The 21,719-nt window shown below is 46.7% G+C and overlaps 1 protein-coding gene across 2 annotated transcripts in view; it reads right to left on the bottom strand.

The window, feature by feature from the left end:
* Positions 1-21,719, bottom strand: part of ZNF277 (zinc finger protein 277) — a 46,787-nt gene that overhangs the window by 18,664 nt on the left and 6,404 nt on the right. The gene's annotated exons all lie outside the window — the stretch shown is intronic.

The raw sequence follows: 21,719 nt of genomic DNA, 5'->3' as shown, positions 1-21,719 counted from the left end.
GGGGCCCCTGGAGGGTCTAAGGCCGGGCGCTGACCTGTGGCCGAGTCATCACTGGATGGGAGGTGAGCGCACACCCTGAGGCCTTAGGGACACCAGCCCATCTCCCCAGCTGCTTCCTGCGCACCTGCAGCCTCTCCTGTTGCTATTTGTCACGTGCAGAGAGGAGCTCTCACATGGGGTGGCGCTGCAGGAGATGGGTGGCCCAGGTGGCAATTTTCAATGTTGACTTACATCTACTACTAGCTAATTACGCAATTACGTATCGTAGTTCAAGTTCTTATGAACAGAGGCGAGTGCTCACATGAAAACTGGGAGATTATTAAAAATATACAAGCACTTTAGAAGAAGTAGCAACAAGATTGGTGTGTTACCAGTTGTCTATTAAATTAGGCAATGAAATCAAGGCGTTCTAGACCCTACAGTTCTCAGTTGTAGGTTAAGTTTTATAAAACACAGGGTGGGAGAAGTAATCCTCTACACTAATAAAAGAGAAACATGGTAATTAGCGTACGACCGCTACCCTTCCCATTGGCTAATCAGCATATCCTTATGCAAATTAACTGTCAGCCAAGATGGCGGCCGGCAGCCAGGCAGCTGGAAGCGAACATGAGGCTTGCTTGCTCCAGTGACTGCAGACTCCAACGTTCCCCGCCTGACTTGCCGGCCTCTGAGCTGCAACTCTAAGAAACATTGTAACAAATATAGAAGCTAAACAAAACCCCAGAAACCAGCTTTCAGCCGGCCAGGATCTCAGAGCTGGAGTTATACATTGTTTCGATTATAGAACGCAAACAAACCAGATACCTGCTTTCAGCAGCGGAAGCCTCAGAGCTAGAGCCAGAGCTAAAGCTGGCCCAGAATAAAAAAAAAAAAGAAAAAAAGGAGCGGTTGGGAGCTTCAGTCAACTGCCAACGTGAAAGCAGCCCTCAGCTCCTCACCCAGACTGGCCAGGCACCCCAGTGGGGACCCCCACCCTGATCCAGGACACCCTTCAGGGCAAACCAGCCGGCCCCCAGGCCTCTATCCTATATAGTAAAAGGGTAATATGCCTCCCAGCACCGGGATCAGCGGAGCCACGAGGCCTCCTGGCACTGGATCAGCGTGACAGGGGCAGCGCCCAAACCCCGATCGCCCTGCGGCTCTGTGTGTGACAGGGTGCGGCGCCACAACACCCCCGCCCCCCACAGGCCCTGCTCTGTGTGTGACAGGGTAGAGCCATAACCTCTCCATTGGCCCTGCCCTGAGTGTGAGAGTGGCGGCGCCCCAACCCCCTGATCGGCCCTGCTCTGTGGGTGATAGAGGGCGGCGCCCCAACCCCCTGATCCGCCCTGCTGTGTGTGACAGGGGGCGGTGCCCTAACTCCCCTATCGGCCCTACTCTGTGAGTGACAGGGGGGAGCTCCTCAACCCCCTGATCGGCCCTGCTCTGTGCATGACAGGGGGGAGCTCCCCAACCCCCTGATTGGCCCTGCTCTGTGCGTGACAGGGTACAGAGCCCCAACCCCCCTGATGGGCCCTGCTCTGTGCGTGACAGGGGGCAGCGCCCCAACCCCCTGATTGGCCCTGCAGGGTACGGAGCCCCAACCCCCCTGATGGGCCCTGCTCTGTGCATGACAGGGGGCAGCGCCCCAACCCCCTGATTGGCCCTGTTCTGTGCATCACAGGGGGTGGCGCCGCAACCTCCCCATCGACCCTGCCTTGAGTGTGATAGGGGGCGGTGCCCCAACCCCCCAATCAGCCCTACCCTGAGCGTGACTGAGGGTGGCATCGCAACCTCCCAATCCGCCCTGCTCTGTGCATGACAGGGGGCGGTGCCCCAACTCCCCAATCAGCCCTGCTCTGAGCCCGACCAGGGGCTGCACCTAGGGATTGGGCCTGCCCTCTGCCACCCGGGAGCAGGCCTAAGCCAGCAGGTCGTTATCTCCCGAGGGTTCCCAGACTGCGAGAGGGCACAGGCCAGGCTGAGGGACCCCCCTTCCCCCCAGTGCACAAATTTTTGTGCACCGGGCCTCTAGTATCTAATAAAAGAGTAATATGCAAATTAACCATCATTCCAACACAAAGATGGTGGTGCCCAGTCCTCTCAGCCCCGCTGGCGGCCGCTGAGAGCAGGCCCTGCTTGGCTGTCACTGGCGGTGACCTGGGAGCAGCCAAGCGGGCCCTGCAGACAGCAGAGAACCATGGGGAGCAGGCCTAAGCCGTCAGTAGGACATCCCCTGAGGGCTCCCGGATTGGAGAAGGTGCAGGCCAGGCTGAGGGACCTCCCCTCCCGCTCCCCCTACATGAATTTCGTGCACCGGGCCTCTAGTATACTTACGAAACTCGATAATAATATTTTACAACCACTGGAACATGACAACACGCAGCATACTCTACATCAGGGGTCCTCAAACTACGGCCCGCGGGCCACATGCAAATACAAATATTGTATTTGTTCCCGTTTTGGTTTTTTACTTCAAAATAAGGTATGTGCAGTGTGCATAGGAATTTGTTCATAGTGTTTTTTTAAACTCTAGTCCGGCCCTCCAACGGTCTGAGGGATAGTGAACTGGCCCCCTGTTTAAAAAGTTTGAGGACCCTGCTCTACATAAAGGTAACATGAGCAAACATTACCTGCCACCTAGGATCATACTGTTTAATGGCACTTCGGGTCACTAAAATGGTGCTTCGGGTCATCACACTCTGACAATCTAATTAATTGATAACCATCCTAAAAAATGGGAGTATCAAGACTGGCAGAGTGTTTTGGTTTGCTTTTGCTGTTTTATTTGGAAAATGTTGTAAACAAACTCTTAGTTTTCTTTCTTTTTTTTTTTTTTACACCCTAAGAGCCTAACTTAGCCCAGTCCAGAAGAGCCCAGGTTAGCCTCGTCCTGATGGGCGGAGCCTAGCCCTAAGGAGCCAAGCCCATTCCAGAGGGGCGGGGCCTAGCCCTAAAGCCAAGCCTATTCCAGAGGGGTGGAGCCTAGCCCTGAAGAGCCACGCCCATTCCAGAGGGGCAGGGCCTAGCCCTGGGGAGCCACGCCCACTCCAGAGGGGCAGGGCCTAGCCCTTCGCGGAACCCTGTTCCTACGGACCTAGTTTTCATTGTGGACATTTCTTTGCTTCTCCTTTATTTACATTGTGTAACTTATTTGAGTTAAAGGCTTCCTTCAATGCGTTACCAAGCCTGGGCAGTATTTTTGAGCCTGTCCCTTACGATTGTTTGGGCAGACATTTATCCTTCCTAGGCGATCTCCTTTACTGTCTTGATTTTATCCTGATACTTAAACTCCAGGAAGGTAACTTTATCTCTACATTCGTGAGGGTTTTCTCTCTTACACTACAGAACGGCCTCTACTTCCTGAAGGAGCCAGTTCTCTGACTGCTCAGAGTAGGTCCCCTCCCCATGCATCTGGAGAAGGGGAAAGGCTGGATCTAGGCTTTTTAACCACAACCCATCTCCACAGCTCAGAGTAAGACTGTAAGGCCCTTCTTTAATTTCCCCGGGGCTGAGAATTCATTTTGTAAATCACCGAGGCCCAGTATTGAGAGTGATTTACTGTCCTCTCGCAGAGAGTGGGGAGTGGGGTGGACGCAAACACATGGGCGCCACACACTCCGGCACTCGCTGGGCCCACCGAGGGGGCCGCGCAGGGTTGGCCCTCACTCGGCGCTGCGGGCTGCCGCTCCTCCGGAAAGAACAGGGCTGTACACACACTCAGCCCTTACACCTACCAAAGCTGTGCTCGGAAGCAAGGAGCTAATTAACACAAGCAAAAGAGCCACGAAACCTCTATTCCAACATTACTGAGAAAGCAGAGTGACGGAAACGGCGTGAGGTCGTGCAAACGAGAGCCGGCCTGTGAGTTAGGGCGGGTCTGTGCACCGGGGTGCGCACTTGCTAAACAGCAGTAGGAAGACACCGAGAAATACTGAAAACCATGTTTAATATTAGCTGAAAGGAGCCTAAGTCACAATGAACTGCACACAATACTTCCCACACCAACATTCACGTACATACAAGCACATTCCAGTACAAGGCTTGAAAAAATATATACAAAAGAAAAACAATGAGATGATGAATAGACTTACTTATCCAAACTTTTCTTTAACATTGAATTTTTTAAGTAAAAAGCGTGTTATTGGACGAGTTCCTCAATGTGATGGTGGACAGGCAGAATTAAGAAGTAAAGCAAGCAGTTTTATCTGGTCACCTTTTAAAGTCTTGACGTTTAAGATGCAGAATTTGATTAAGCTTACCATTTTATAATTGAATGCCTACTATGCAGAAAATGTATGCTAGAAACTCTCTAAAAATACAAAGCTTAACATAAAACTCCTATCCTGAAGTAGTTGCTCATCTAGAGGAAAATGTAAGACAACAGTACGAATAATTATAATGCAAGTCAACATACGCAAAGTTGGCTATGTAAACAAAGGGCTAAGAGATTGGGAGGAAAAAATGACTCAAGTCAGGAGGAATGAAGGAAAGTCTTCCTAGGGGATGGATCTCAGTATAGGGTGGGGCTAACATTTTACCCCCGTTAATGGAAATCTAATTCATCAGAATAGCGACAGGAGGGCCAGTGGAACCAGAGGACGGACACACAGAGGACTTGGGCGGGAATGGGAAACAGGCGGACTGGTGAGTGCTTAGTTACTGAGCTCCTAGGGGGACAGTGGGAAGGGAGGAGGCAGGGAATGAATTCTGACTCCGAAAGATCTGACTGGTGGCTGGCCTGCCTATGCTTCCCAAGCAAGGGGTGTCCGGTGGAAAGTGCATCCTGCACCCACAGAGGCCGGGCTTAACCTCATTTCACGGATTGACTTGACAGCCAATTACTTCGGAGTTAGCATTCGAGTCAATATTTGCATGAAACGGGTTGGCAGCTAGAAAATTGTAAATTACCTACCTGATATTCCCTATTACGTGCAATTAGTGTTTTGGATAGAATCATAAATTTCTAAGTTGTGGGACTGATATTTCTCTATTTCCAAAATTAAATAGCTATGTCATGTTTTTAGTTTAGTGTTTGATGTCTTAATCCATCAGTATGAGTAATTTTTAGTACAACAGTTTTGTTGATATTTTGTAAATAGTAAGGAGACTAAAAATAGAAATGACTTTGTGTGAAATGTAACCAAACTAATCTTTAGTGATACAACGTGTTTCTTTAATGTGAGTTTGCTAATACATACTTTAAATAAACTAAAGAATAATGTTAGTATAAATATAAGTTGTATTGCTTAATAGTATTTTTCCAGCAAAACAATGATCTGATGCAACCAGGGCAGGCTTTTGTATTATATAAAGAAATGAGGAGCAAATTTATCAAAATTCCTGAATATCCCAGGTAAGTTCTTCCTTACAATGACTGGAGGCTTCCAGAACTGCTGCCCTTCCCGAGGTCAGCACATGGAGACGCTGGGGAGGCATTGCTTCCTGTACGTAAAGAGCACGGCTTTAAGAAAGACAGTGTCCTCAGCGAGTGGCGCTGGAAAAACTGAACACCTACATTAAAAACCCCAAAACTAGACCCGGCCCGAACATTTCTTACAGAAATTAACCCAAAACATGGAAGCAACCAAGATGCCCTTTAGCAGGTGATGGATAAACCGGTCCAGTGCTAGAAGCCCAGAAGACATGGAGGAGTCTTACCGGCATCTGACTAACAGAAGCCGATCTGCAAAGGCTCCATACTGCACCATTCCGACTACCTGACATTCTGAAAAGGGCGAAACCACGGAGACAATAAAAAGATCAGTGGTGGCCAGGGGTGGGGGTGGGGAGACAGATGTTAGGGGGGACAGGAATTTTAGGGTAATGAAAACACTGTATGATATAATACTGATGGACATACGTCATCATATATTTGTCCAAACCCACAGAATGTACACCACCAAGAGTGACCCTAAGGTAAACGGTGGCCTCTGGTGATTATGGGGTGTCACCGTAGGTCCATCCTTGGTTCCGGTGAGCGGTGTTGGCCGTGGGGGGACTATGCACTTGTGGGGACATTTCTTTATCTCCCTCTCAATTTTGTTGTAAACCCAAAACTGCTCTAAAAATGAAAACCTAAACAACAAACCAGCTGGTGGGCAGAGGCCTGCATCCTGAGCCCGTGTTTAACTCTGAGGGAACTGTCTTCCCTGGGAACCAAAGTCCCCAAGGGGCTCTGTCCTGCAGGAGGCAGCGCGAGTCCAGAGCTCGGGGATGCCGGGGCTGACTCGGACGTAGTCCAGTGTGCACACAATCCGCTGCTCCTGGGACCGGGCTGCTTGGTTACATAGGTTTTGAGTAGCTTCCTTACCCCGTCTCCCCACAGATCTGTTATTTCCCTGTGACTGCAGCCAGCTGCCCCCACACTGGGAAGTGCTCCTGGGACAGAGTCTCAGCGCTCAGCCAGGGCTCCCTGTAGGTACGAACGCTGGGACCTGCAGACTTGGGTCTCTGCATGCGGCTGCCCAGAAAGTGATACGACAGCCCAGTGCGCAGACTCATCAGGCCCCCGACCACTCATCTCAGCTGTTTGCGTCCAGTTACAGCCCTTCCTCGGGGCAGCTACAGTTTTATTCCCCCAAACGGTGAGAAAACAGCACTTGTGTTACCAAAACAGCTTTATACCCAGTTTAACTGGAATGGGTTCATTCCAAAACGTCCAAATATAAAGTTGCCGGACAGGGAGCTAAAATGCTGCCTGGAAAGCGACAGACAGTATCACCCAAGGTCCCCAGCCGCAGTTCGGGCACTGACTCGGGGAATGAAAACCTGCTGTCGAAGAGACGCAGAGTCTGAAAAGCGAGGAAGCCCCTGAGCATTACACGCTCCCTGAGCAAGCATCTTAGTATTTAATTATGGTCACGGACCTAGGATTCCTGCCCTCCTTCTTGACTGTAGCAATGTTATTTAAATACAGTATATAAGCATTTATTATTTCTCTTTTCAAATTTTATTACTTTTTTATGGACACTGTGAATGGTTAAATCCCTATAAAGCTAAACAGTATTGTTCACCAACTTTTACAACCCAAAGTATCCATTTTTAAAAATGAATCAAATTTAAAACATAATGATCTCTTAAATGCTAAACTGTGAAGTTTCTAAATATTTTGTACTAATAAAATAAAATATATTTTAACAAATATATTGTTTACAATACATTCTCAGAGAGCCCTAGTCTAGCCGGTTTGGCTCAGTGGTTAAAGTGTCAGCCTGCGGGCTGAAGGGTCTTGGGTTTGATTCTGGTCAAGGGCATGTACCTTGGTTGCAGGCTCAATCCCCGGCCCCAGTTGGGGCGCATGTGAGAGGCAACCAATCAATGTGTCTCTCTCCCATTGATGTTTCTCTCTCTGTGTCTCTCTCTCCCTTCCACTCTCTCTAAAAATCAATGGAAATGTGTCCTTGGATGAGGATTAAAAAAACAACCCCCACCACGCTCAGAGATAACTGCATGGGACAAAATCTTTGTCATTAAATGACCTTACTGAGACAATTAACACTTTAGCTTTTAATGTGTTAATACAGAAAGTGACCACATGCAGTATATTTTTCATAAATACACAAGTAATTAAGGCAAATAAACAGATAATTTAAAAAACGGAAACTAAAGATGAAAATTCTTGGCCAGCAGCTTGGCCATTTTAACGACAAATCTGGGCAAGCAGTCTATAAACATGGCTTGATAATAATCTTTATTTTATTTTAAAATATTTTTATTGATTTCAGAGTGAAAGCAAGAGGAAGAGAGAAACAGAAACATCAATGATGACACAGAATTACTGATCGGTTGCCTCCTGCACACCCCCCCGCACTGGGGATCAAGGCTGTAACCCAGGCATGTGCCTTGACTGGGAATCGAACGGTGACCTCCTGGTTCATAGGTCGACGCTCAACCACTAGCCAGGCTCAATAATAATCTTTTAAAAAATTTATTGTGTCTTAAAATGTCAGTGATTTGGAAGACAGAACATGAAGGGGGATAGAATCTACTGAGACAGGCATGAGACAGGAGTAGGGCAGATGCAGGAGGTGGTGCCATGGATGCAGGTAAGTCCCACGGTGGACACGGAAAGGCGTGGGTCAGGGAACAGCACATTCTACAGAGGGCAAGCACATTGCTGGCACTCGTATGCCACAGACATTGAAGATGAAAGTTTAAAATAGAAGAATAAATGCTTACAGAGGATGAGACTAAACTTTTAACACAGTGCTTAAAAGACTAAGAATTCTAAGATGTTTATTGCCTTCAAGTAAGTCAAAGGATGCTACTTGAAAAGAAAAAAGCTGACTTTATTTGGAACAAAGAGAAGTTCAGGTCACCTTGCTTTAAAAAAGTTTTCTGTTGGAGAAGCAAGATGGCGGCGATATAGGCAGACGCGTCCCAGGTCTTGTCCCGGAGCAAACGGAGTAAGCAGCTGAAACTAATAACACCCACCCCGAATTGGCAAATTTACTCAGCTGGTGAGACGGTTTGCAGCCGGGAAGGGCAGACCTCCCCTGGAAAGGTTAAAAACCAGGGATCTGGGCAGGAAAGTTTGCCAGACCTGAGCCCAGAGGGTCGGAGGGAGACCGCATGGCAGACAGCCGCGTCTCTTGGGACAGACACAGACCCTGACCAGGGTAAGGAGTTCCGCGGGTTTGCTGGCGCCAGGAGATTTGAGATTTGGATTTTGTGATTGCGGAGAACTGAGACTAAAGGGGGCATCCTGAGGAACTGATCAGACCATGCAGTGCCCATAAGAGAGGAGCGTTTCCCAGACCATGCAGTGCTGGTAAGAGAGGAGCGTTTCCCAGACCGCAGATCCAAGCAACAGCAGCCCCCTGATCACCGCAGCCTCCTGATCACCACACCCTCTGTCTGTGGAACAGCAGCTGTACGTGAAGCCTCCCCCCACCAGCCAGAAGAGCCAACCCAGCTGTGAACAACACCCACCAGAGGAGCTGCTGCCAACTGGAAAGCAGCTGCTACCGCAACCGTCTGAGCAGCAACCACAACCCAAGGAGCCCCTGCCACCCAGGGAGCAGCCACTGAACATCTCAACATCTACATATGTCAGCGAGATCAAACATGGGTAGGCAAAGAAACCCCCAAAGGAAAGAAAAGGAGGACTCGCCAGAAAAGCAGCTAAGTGAGACAGAGATATGCAACATGACGGAAAAAGAATTCAGAATAAGGTTCCTAGAGTACATGCACCAGAAGAAACAGATGAAAAACTCAACTACTTATGCAAGAAGCTAGAAGAAACAGATGAAAAAATCAACAACTTAAGTAAGTCCCAAGAAGAAATGAAGAGTGACATAGCTTCAATAAAAAACTCCATTGAAAGTATCAACAGTAGACTGGGAGAAGCGGAGGACCGAATTAGTGAATTAGAAGACAAGGAAGCAAAACACACTCAAACTGTACGGCAAATGGAGAAAAAAATTAAAAGACAGGAGGAGAGCCTAAGGGAGCTTTGGGACAACATGAAACGAAAAACATACGAATAATAGGGGTGCCAGAACAACAGAAAGATGAACATGGATTAGAAAACCTATTCGAAGAAATAATATCAGAAAACTTCCCTAAGATGGGGAAGAAAAAAGTCACACAAGTCCAGAGAGTCCCAAACAAGGTGAACCCGAAAAGACCCACACTAAGACACATCATAATTACCATGGCAAATGTTCAGGATAAAGAGAGAATCTTACAGGCTGCAAGAGAGAGACGGAAAGTAACATACAAGGGATCTCCCATTAGATTATCAAATGATTTCTCAACAGAAACACATCAGGCCAGAAAAGAATGGACGGAAATCTACAAAGTGATGCAAAGCAAAGGACTGAATCCAAGAATACTCTATCCAGCAAGGCTATCATTCAAAATTGAAGGGGAAATAAGAAGCTTCACAGACAAAAAAGGGCTAAGGGAGTTTATCACCACCAAGCCAGCCATGCAAGAAATGCTAAAGGGACTGGTGTAAAAAGAAGAAATATCAAGCTCAGAAAGAAAACAGCCACACACACACACAAAAAAAGAAATGGCTACAAACAAGTACCTTTCAATAATAACTTTAAATGTAAATGGACTAAATGCTCCAACCAAAAGACATCGAGTGGCTGAATGGATAAAAAAACATGACCCATACATCTGCTGTCTACAGGAGACCCACCTCATTAGAAGGGACTCACACAGACTGAAAGTGAAGGGATGGAAAAATATCTTTCACGCAAATGGAAAGGAAAAGAAAGCTGGGGTAGCAATACTTATATCTGACAAAATACATCTCAAAGTGAAGGCCATAACCAGAGATAAGGAAGGCCACTTCATAATACTAAAGGGATCAATACAACAAGAAGATATAACCCTGGTAAACATATATGCACCCAATGCAGGAGCACCCACATACATAAGAAAACTTCTGGAAGATATCAGGGGAGAGATCGACAACAATACAATCATAGTAGGGGACTTTAATACACCACTGACATCACTGGATAAATCCGCTAGACAAAAACTCAGCAAAGAAACAGCAATCCTAAATGACTCACTAGATCAGATGGACTTAATTGACATCTTCAGAACACTTCACCCCACAGCTGCGGAATATACATTCCTCTCAGGTGCTCATGGGACATATTCAAAAATAGACCACATATTGGGTCACAAGCAAAGTCTCCACAAATTCAAGAAGATTGAAATCATAAAAAGCTTCTTCTCAGACCACGATGGCATAATGTTAGAAATAAACTACAATAAAAACAACCCAAAATACTCAAACACTTGGAAGCTGAATAGCATGTTATTAAATATTGATTGGGTTACCGATGACATCAAAGAAGAAATTAAAAACATCCTGGACACTAATGACAGTGAAAACACAACAATCCAAAACCTCTGGGACACAATGAAAGCAGTCCTGAGAGGAAAGTTTATAGCTCTACAGGCCTATCTCAAAAAACAAGAAAAAATGGTAGTCAATCATCTAACTCTACAACTCAAAGAATTAGAAAGAGAGCAACAAGAAAACCCCAGAGTGAGCAGAAGGAAGGAGATAATAAAGATTAGAGCAGAAATCAATGAAATAGAGACCAAAAAAACAATACAGAAAATCAATGAAACCAAGAGCTGGTTCTTTGAAAGGATAAACAAGATTGACAAACCCCTAGCCAAGCTCACCAAGAAGCAAAGAGAGAGGTCCCAAATAAACCAAATCAGAAATGATAGAGGCGAAATAACAACAGACCCCACAGAAATACAAATGATTGTTAAACAATACTACGGGCAACTCTACTCCAACAAACTAGACAACCTGGAGGAAATGGACAAATTCCTAGAAAAATACAACATTCCAAAACTCAATCAGGAAGAATCTAAAAACCTCAATAGGCCAATAACTATGGAAGAAATTGAAGCAGTCATCAGAAAGCTTCCAGCAAACAAAAGCCCAGGGCCAGACGGCTTCACAGGGGAGTTCTACCAAACATTCAAGGAAGAACTAAAACCTACCCTCCTCAGACTACTACAAAAAATTCAAGAGGAAGGAACGCTTCCAAGCTCATTCTATGAAGCCAGCATCACCCTAATACCAAAACCAGGTAAAGACATCACAATGAAAGAGAATTACAGGCCAATATCCCTCATGAACATAGATGCCAAAATCCTCAACAAAATCTTAGCAAATCGGATCCAGCAGTACATCAGAAGGATCATACACCATGACCAAGTAGGATTTATCCCAGAGATGCAAGGATGGTACAACATCCGTAAATCAATAAATGTGATACATCACATAAACAAATTGAAAGAAAAAAACCACATGGTCATATCAATTGATGCAGAAAAAGCATTCGACAAAATCCAACACCCATTTTTGATAAAAACTCTCAGAAAGGTGGGAATAGAAGGATCATACCTCAACATAATAAAAGCCATATATGACAGGCCCACAGCCAACATCATACTCAATGGACAAAAACTAACACCATTTCCCCTAAGAACAGGAACAAGACAGGGATGCCCACTCTCACCACTCCTGTTCAACATAGTACTGGAAGTATTAGCCATTGCAATTAGGCAAGAAGAAGAAATAAAAGGCATCCAAATTGGAAAAGAGGAAGTAAAACTGTCCTTATTTGCAGATGACATGATATTATACATACAAAACCCTAGAGACTCCATCAAAAAGCTACTAGACTTAATACATGAATTTGGCAATGTAGCAGGATACAAAATTAACCCCAAGAAATCTGAGGCATTTCTATACACCAATAGTGAACTTTCAGAAAGGGAGATCAGAAAAACAATCCCATTTACCATCGCACCAAAAAAATTAAGATACCTAGGAATAAACTTAACTAAAGAGGTTAAAGACCTCTACTCAGAAAACTACAGGACGTTGAAAAAAGAGATAGAGGAAGACATAAACAGATGGAAGAACATACCATGTTCTTGGATTGGTAGAATCAACATCATTAAAATGTCCATACTACCCAAAGCAATCTATACATTCAACGCACTTCCCATTAAAATACCAATGGCCTTCTTCAAAGATCTAGAACGAACTCTCCAAAAATTCATCTGGAATAAAAAAAGACCCCGAATAGCTGCAACGATCCTGAGAAAGAACAAAGTAGGTGGGATCTCAATGCCAGATATCAAGCTGTATTACAAAGCCACTGTTCTCAAAACTGCCTGGTACTGGCACAAGAACAGACATATAGATCAGTGGAATAGAATAGAGAGTCCAGAAATTAGCCCGAACCAATATGCTCAATTAATTTTTGACAAAGGAGGCATGAACATATAATGGAGCCAAGATAGTCTCTTCAATAAATGGTGTTGGGAAAATTGGACAGACATATGCAAGAAAATGAAACTAGAGCACCAACTTACACCATACACAAGAATAAACTCAAAATGGATAAAGGACTTAAATGTACGACAGGAAACCATAAAAATTCTAGAAGAATACAAAGGCAACAAAATCTCAGACATATGCCAAAACAATTTCTTCACTGATACAGCTCCTAGGGCAGTTGAAACTAAAGAGAAAATGAACAAATGGGACTACATCAAAATAAAAAGCTTCTGCATAGCAAAAGAAACCATCAACAAAACAACAAGAAAACCCACCTCGTGGGAAAACATATTTGCCAACGTCATATCTGATAAGGGCTTAATCTCCAAAATTTATAGGGAACTCATACAACTTAACAAAAAGAAGATAAACAATCCAATCAAAAAATGGGCCAAGGATCTAAATAGACACCTTTCAAAAGAGGACATTCAGAAAGCCAAGAGACATATGAAAACATGCTCAAAGTCACTAATCATCCGAGAGATGCAAATCAAAACAACAATGAGGTACCATCTCACACCTGTCAGAATGGCCATCATCAACAAATCAACAAATGACAAGTGCTGGAGAGGATGTGGAGAAAAAGGAACACTTGTGCACTGCTGGTGGGAATGCAGACTGGTGCAGCCACTATGGAAGGCAGTATGGAGGTTCCTCAAAAAATTGGAAATGGAACTCCCATTTGACCCTGTGATCCCACTTCTAGGAATATATCCCAAGAAACCAGAAACACCAATCAGAAAGGATATATGCACCCAGATGTTCATAGCAGCACAATTCACCATAGCTAAGATCTGGAAACAGCCTAAGTGCCCATCAGTAGATGAATGGATTAGAAAACTGTGGTACATCTACACGATGGAATACTATGCTGCTGTTAAAAAGAAGGAACTCCTACCATTTGCAACATCATGGATGGAACTGGAGAGCATTATGCTAAGTGAAACAAGCCAGTCAATGAAGGAAAAATACCACATGATCTCACTCATTCATGGATAATAAAGACCATTACAAACTTTTGAACAATAATAGATACAGAGGCAGAGCTGCCTCAAACTGATTGTCAAACTGCAGTGGGAAGGCCAGAGAGAGTTGGGGGGCAGGAGGGAGGGGAGTAAGAGATCAACCGAAGGACTTGTATGCATGCATATAAGCATAACTAATGGACATAAGACACTGGGGGGTAAGGGAGGGTAGGGGTTTGTCAAGGGCGGGGGGGAAAAAAGGACACTTATGTAATACCCTTTGTAATAAAAAAAAAAAAAGTTTTCTATTAAAAATATGCACGTGGAGGCAAGTGAATCACACAAGAGCTCTGCCTAGAGGCTTTGCTGAGCAAGAGGATTAAACAAATGAGCGTGGGGTCTTTCAGTGGAGAAATGATTATAAAGACACTTGTGAAAACAGACCCATTTGAGCGGGACTGTGAAGGTTAGAGAATACAGGGTGTGGGGCAAAGGTTACATGTGGTAACCGACAGGGAGAGGTGAGCCCCAGAAAGTGAGGTGCTGCTGTTCTCTCCAATCCCAGAGTTCTCATTCTCTTCTCCCAGGAAAGGTGAGACATACAGGCCCAGGTGAAGTGATTGCTTTTCTCACCTGAAAGTCAAAGACACAACCAGAAAGACACGTAGGCATCAAAACACCCACGGTCAGCTCTTTATGGGACTTAGCAAATTTCTTTCGCATCCTTTTTTTTTAAAGCCAGAAAAGCAAATGGCTGTCTGTGAGGTCAAGCAGACTTCACAGCTGGTCTCTAGGTATGTTACTGCTGGTGTTGAAGGATAATGTCAAAGCTTCATTCCAACCCCCAGGCGCCTGGTCAAAGCTGAAGACAGCAGGTACTCAGGACAGAGGGAGCCCTGGCGGGAAGCCAGGCTTCAATGCAGTGCTCAGAAAGGACCTTTAAAACCCGTGAAGCTGTCCGGTGGTGTGGCTCAGTGGTTGAGGGTCAACCTAAGAACCAGGAGGTTACAGCTTGCTTCCCAGTTAGGACACATGCCAGGGTAGAGGCTCGATTCCCAGTAGGTGGTGTGCAAGAGGCAGCTGATGGATGATTCTCTCTCATCATTGATGCTTCTCCCTCTCCCTTCCTCCCTGAAACCAATAAAAATATATGAAAAAAACCCACAAAAACCAACCGGGGCAGGTGCTCCCTGCCTGAGCAGCAGTTGGGGCCTCCCCCAGCTGCCTGAGCAGAACCAGACGCGGAGAACCTGGAGGCGAGTGCCACTTCGAGGCGGCATTAGGGGTCAGTGGCCGAGCATCCCCGGCTGAACCTCGCGGTTCTGTGATTGGACATGAAATGACATGGACAATTCTACCAAGTCCAGAAGGAACTGTTAAGAGAGAAAAAAACAGTGCCCTGTTGCTTGCGGAAGTCAGAACAGCGCCACCAGGCCGGCCTGCTGCTTCCATCCTGCCCTCTGCGAGCAGCCTCCCCAGCTCTTCTTGCCCTACATTCAGGCCTTCCTCACACTCCACACATGTAACCTGAATATGTGAATCGGGTAACTAAGCCTAACCCCTTCCCAGAAAGAACTGCCCTAGGCAAGCAAGACTGAGGTTTACTCAGGACACCTACTGCTGTTAATTAAACGATGGAAAAAAGTAGACATGACCTCCATCTCACCATGAGAGAGTGATTAAGTGATTCTAGAAATTAAGCAAATTATGTGAAATGTGTTTTGAGAGATTTAGTGGCACAGGAAAATATTCAGGAAAAATTATGCAAAACTGTATTTATACTATGATCCCTATTTTTAAAAAATATGTAACATATTTTGAAACAAAGGGAAGTACCAATCAAAGAAAACCACGGCGCGAGGCTGAGGGGGAAGGGTGACTTGTCTTCCTCCTTTCCAAGCTTAGCCACTGGGAGAGCGGGAGCCCACTTCTCAGGCGGCCTGCCCAGACACAGGCACCGACCCGTTCGGTCATTTATTTTAAAGACAGTTTTCCCTCATGTACCTGTGTTGTTTTGAATCGCTGTGTTGCTTAGATCATATTACCTGCTGACTTGGGATCGGGACACTGTCTAACATTGTTTTTTCCTCTTTTCTAGGAAGGACACACTAGAGGCTGAAGTCCAAATCAGGGAGACTCAGTCTGTCCGAGCTGTAACCTTTGTGCGTGCGCTCACACCATTTACACGTGCCTTGGTTTCTCTGATAAAGCCCCAACATTACACTCTCTCCTAAAACTTTGCCCTCCCTTCCTCCCTTCCTCCCTCCCTCCCTTTCTTTTCATTTAAAGAAAAGTCCCTTTGGATACTGCAAACAAAACCATGAAAAGCAAACTGAGAGAAAAAGCTCACCGGATACTGTCTCTGGAATTATAATTCTTAAAGTAACCTTTTTAGTAGTTAATTAACTTTTACAAAATGCATCTGAAAAAGAAAATCTTTGGAAAGCTTCTGTGACTCACTTTCCTTCCTGCAGATTTGAGGGTGATCCCCCCCCCCCCCCCCCCAAGTTCACCCTGTGCCTGGGGATACACAATTAGTCATTGCAGCCTAAGGGGAAACAGATGTCCTGCTAGTATTTGGAACAATAGGGCAAGAAGACTCTACCTGAGACTCAGCCTTTTGTAACCAGGACAGAAGAACAAATCTTGATTTAGCTTAATGCATGCAAAAGTAAAAATTCACTGTATCTTATTTTATTATATTTGGGGATAACAAAACAGATTCAGAGCAGCTGCTGGTGTGTTAATGTCTTTCTAATTACCTAGCAGTTGAATAAGTGACTTCATTAGCAACCAGCCTGGCTATTATCTCTTTAATACAACGGAGGAAGGGAGCACAGGAGACTCACAGAGCACAAGAACAATGTGGGGTGCCGTGGGCCCCTGGGAAATACTATTAGAAGTAAAGGTGCTAAGAACTTGGATTCTGATTTGTCAACATGCTCACATGGAAAGTGGACATTTATGATGACGTGTTTTCCCCAAGTACCACCAAGGCCAGTGGCAGCACGGGATAAATATGTACATGAAAATGTTCACTGTCCCACAGAAAAATACTTCTTGTGCCAAAATAAAACACAGTAAAAAGATTTTTAGGAGTTTCTACATAAAGGCTAACTAAGGTTACCCCATAGATAGCCAGATATTTTAAAAACTTTCTATTTGAAGTTTACCCAACTTGAGATACAGACAAGTTGGTACTCATCTATTTCACAGTATAAACAAATTAGGAGATATGAAACCACACAGTAAAATGATTTCCCATCCGTTAGCAGAATCCATCACACACTGGCTGTGAGGGTGCTGTCTCTATGGGTCTCTCTCCTGTGTGTGAGCATCGCTCACCTGGATATGAGGGTGTTGTCCTGTGGGTCTCTCTCCTGTGCGTGAGCATCGCTCACCTGGCTGTGAGGGTGCTGTCCCTATGGGTCTCTCTCCTGTGCGTGAGCATCACGTCACCTGGATATGGGGGTGTTGTCCTGTGGGTCTCTCTCCTGTGCGTGAGCATCGCTCACCTGGCTGTGAGGGTGCTGTCCCTATGGGTCTCCCTCCTGTGTGTGAGCATCACGTCACCTGGCTATGACGGTGTTGTCCCTATGGGTCTCCCTCCTGTGCGTGAGCACCACGTCACCTGGATATGAGGGTGTTGTCCTGTGGGTCTCTCTCCTGTGTGTGAGCATCGCTCACCTGGCTGTGATGGTGCTGTCCTGTGGGTCTCTCCTGTGTGTGAGCATGGTGTCACCTGGATATGAGGGTGTTGTCCTGTGGGTCTCCCTCCTGTGCATCACCGGGAGGCCTGGTAAGCACAGAACACTGGGCGCCCCTCCGCCCCCCGAGCCGCTGATGCCAGGGCTGGGGTGTGGCCCGTGACCCTGCATCTCTAACAAGCTCCCAGGTGAGGTTATTGCTGCTGGGGAGCCGCATCCTGAGGACAAGGTATCCACTAACACAGGGTGTGGTGTGGGGTGGGAGGAGGGCTGGTGTATCATCAAAGTGCCTCTAAATTAGACCCCATTTCTACTCAGACAGTTTAGGAAGTGAAGTCTGATCACGGGGAAAATTCCCAAATCCCGATTTCTCTAAGGGAAGGAAATAACAAATGCAAGGCCGGTTCAGGCTAGTTAACAGAGAGGCTCTGTGGGAGCGCCCAGGATGCCGGCTTCATTAGCATTATCCAGTGTTGCTATGGGGACCAACCGAAGAGGAGTCAGCGGCACACAGAAAATGAGGAGAGGGGAACCGATGAATTAAAAAAGCAAAACACCTGAACAGTTCTGAGACTAGAAAAGCCAAGTCACTGCCTAGTTCCTAGCATTTCTATGAATTAAGGTACGTATTCTCCTTGAACAAAGAGCTGTGGCCACACACAACTCTCCATCTTTAGAAGGCGAACGCTCCCCTTGCAATCCAGGGAGGGAAGCAAAGGGGAGCTTTTGGGAGGAGAGGGGAGGGCACCACAGGCCCTGACTGCACACAGCGGGCAGAGGACCCGCGGGGCTGTGTGGGGGTGCAGTGCGGGGAGGCAGGCTCCGGCGGCAGGTGTGACAGGGCCCTGGGGACCGAGGGAGGGAGGAGCGCAGGTGGGAGGCTGCCTCAGTGTTTCACTAAGAAGCTGCGAAGAGCCAGAGAAGAAGGGACAACCGGTGAACAAACACCAATCCTCTCCCTCCTCCAGTCAGCCCCCCGCACTCAGTTCCTGGGATTGCAACCCAGTGCCTCCGCCTTGCTTTCCAGCTCATCTCAACCGGCTGCCCCTTCCCCAGCTCATGCGGAACGTCTCCCCCTCCTCACCTTCTCCCTGCGCTCAGACGCCCGCCCGTGTTTCTTTGTATTTCTTGTCTCCTCCCTCGTTTCCATCTACTCAAATCCCACCCCCACACACCGACTTACCTTTCGAGGATCCCACTGGGAGCTTCCCCGCCTGGGCCTGGTGGGGTGGCAGTGGCCTTTCCTGCCCTCGCTCACTCGTGCTCATGAGCTAAACGCAGGGGTTTTGACCTGTGATCCCGATGCCTCGGGTCGAGAGGAGACCCCTGGGATGAAGGGGCAGCCACAGCAATGGCTCCCTCAGCCTCCCCGTCATTTTCCACCGAGGAGGCCTAGCTCTGATGGCTTTTATATATCGAGGTTCAGTGTAAGGTAATTTGGAAAATAGTTCCATCACTTACAAGAAAGTTTGAGAAATGCTGCTCTCTAACCTACCAAGTCGCCTGTCACTAAATGAAATATCCTTACTGGCCCTTCTGCTTTCCGCATATACATTTTGCTCCATAAACGACACTGGAAGCTCCTTAGAATTAGCTTCTTGCTCTTCTCCCCTGTTCTCGGCCCAGCGCTCAGGAAAGGAGTGCTCTGTTGATTGGCGCATCTTTAATCCATTTCGCAAATGGATTTCACACTGAGGTGGCCGGGCTGAGGTGCGGGACACAGTGCTCCTTGGCGAGTCGTCCTCCTCGCATTTCAGGAGCCGCCTTAACTCGGGGTGTGGAGCGAGTGGAGACAAGGCTTTGGGACAGCAGCACAGCAGAGGGCCGGCTGTGGAGGAGCGGAGCCTTTCCCAGGCCCCCCCCCCCCCCCCCCCCAACCCTAGCAGGGCACTGTGAGCCTGGCCCGGCTGGGACGCAGAGCTCACGTCTCGATCTGCCCACGCCTGCTGGGCTTCCATAACTCTGTGTACCTCGATGCACACACACGGACGGTGCACTTTGCTGAGCCACACGCACTGCAAGGACCGTTCTCTGTGCTCTCCTGATCTGTCTCTTAGGAAACACACAGCGAGTGAGCCACTCGCAAGGTGGCCGCTCCCTCTGGATGACAACGACATTTGAGAGGCAGGGTTAGCCTCTCAAATTAGGGGAGGACAGGCCAGGGGGTGCCCTGTGAGTGGAGGGGCAGGCAGCTTGGACAGGACACTCCTGGAGGAGGAGCCGGGACCTTGACGTCTGTACAAGGGGGCAACTTGGGAGGCTCCATGCTAGCCATTCAACATCAAATTTCAGGTAGAATAAGCCTTGGTTCCTTACGTATAAATATAATCAAGGGTTTTCTTCTAAAATCAAATAATTAAAATCTGAAATGGGAAATGTGGAGGGCTTTCGTGGAGACGGGCGTTCCTGTTGGCTAGAGTTGGCTGAGCCTGCATTTCTAACAGGCCTCCTTCTAAACCGTAAGCAAACCGTGATGCAGAGTCCCGCGCCACCAATGGCTATTTCCAAGGTCCTCGCCCAACTTCCTTCATTGTGGGAGCGTGCTTATCCAAGGAAGGCCAGGGTCTGGGATTTGGGTGCTCACACTGGCTGCTGTGAGCTGCCAATGTCAGGGGTTGCAGTGTGTCCCCCCAAAAAGACACACTGTGGACCTGACCCCTAGGACCTCAGAATGCGACCTTATTTGGAAACAGGGTCTTTACAGAGTTAATCAGGCTAAAATGAGGTCAAGTGCGATCATAATCCAGCGTGTCCGTGTCCTTACACACGGGACAGACACGCAGGAACACCGTGCGAGGGGACAGCGGAGGTCGGGATGTCTCCCGAGACCTTACCCCTGACTCCTAATCCCTATCCTAATCCCAGGGCTCGTTATTCGCTTTTAAAATTATCTGTCGGTCTCTCATACATGACCCGATGGCACAAAGGCTTTGAAATCACTTCAGTGAAGAGGGAAACAAAGACATTCTGGTGGCAGTCCCTGGCCACGGCTGCCTCTCACCACGGGAGGGACTGGAGGAAACAGCACGACCCTGACGGCGGACACTGCCCTTCCTTCCTCAGACGCTGGAAGCTACTATTTTGTCTGTTTTCTGAAAGAATAGACTGGACCCCCCACCCCATGCCACTGCCTGTTTCAGGCACATATACTTGCTATTAGGAAGGAATACATAAGCTACATTGCACACTGATCGAATGAAAAATTCTTTGAATTAGAAAAGTTCTATGTTGTCTCAACCTCAATACACTACGTAAAATAGTACCTTACTGATGTTCGCTTGTTTCAGAAATGAAAAATGTCATACATATTAAAGAAAAATTTAAAAAAGAGTAAAAACGTTCACAGGCAATGAAGTTATCTAATACAATAAACCATCAAAATGGAAGAACCCCCCCCCCCCACCCCCCCCCCCAGGGTAATGGTGAGACAGGAAGGAACCAAAAAATATTCTGAAAAATTGCAGTTAGGACCAGATGGCATTCACTGGAGACCTCAGAGTAAACCGAGCTACTCAGAAAAAAAAAGAAAAGAAAAAATAAAGCAGCTTATCATGAAAAAGACGCACTGCACTAGAAAGGTACAGAAAACGGGTGAAGCAGCACTTGCAGTAGATACGTACATACGTTTTCAATCAGAGACAAATTATAGCAACAAACCAGCATTCTCCCTTCTGGTTTATCAGACTAAACTTCACCCAATACATCAACATTTTAAAATAGTTTATTGCACACATACATGCATGTACACACACACACACACACACACACACACACAGTTTTCAAGACTCACAGTCACTCCTTCGCAAATGATGGGGGCTTGTCTGGAAGTTGTTTGGGGAGATAGGCCTCCTCCTCTTTCTCCGCTCATTGGTCATGGGCGCAGACTTCCTGTCTTGGCTACTGTGAATATGCTACAATGAACACAGGGCTGCATGTATCTTTCCGAGTTAGTGTTTTCATATTCTTCAGATACATGCCCGGAAGTGGAATCGCTGGTCTTAATTTTTTGAGGAGCCTCCACACCGTTTTCCACAGTGGCTGCACCAATTTACCATCCTACCAGCAGTGTACAAGGTTTCCTTTCTCCACATCCTCTCCAACACTTGTTATTTCCTGTCTTTTTGATAATAATGATTCTAACAGTGAAACCACATTTATTTTGAGAATCCCAAAGAAACGGAGACCAGCCAGCTGTGAATACGGCTAACTAGAAGTTAATAACAATGG

Source organism: Myotis yumanensis, unplaced genomic scaffold (assembly GCF_028538775.1).
Source record: "Myotis yumanensis isolate MYYU_CA2020_CCGP unplaced genomic scaffold, mMyoYum1.0.hap1 SCAF_9, whole genome shotgun sequence".
NCBI classification, from domain to species: Eukaryota; Metazoa; Chordata; class Mammalia; order Chiroptera; family Vespertilionidae; genus Myotis; species Myotis yumanensis.
This window is presented reverse-complemented; position numbering and strand designations above follow the sequence as displayed.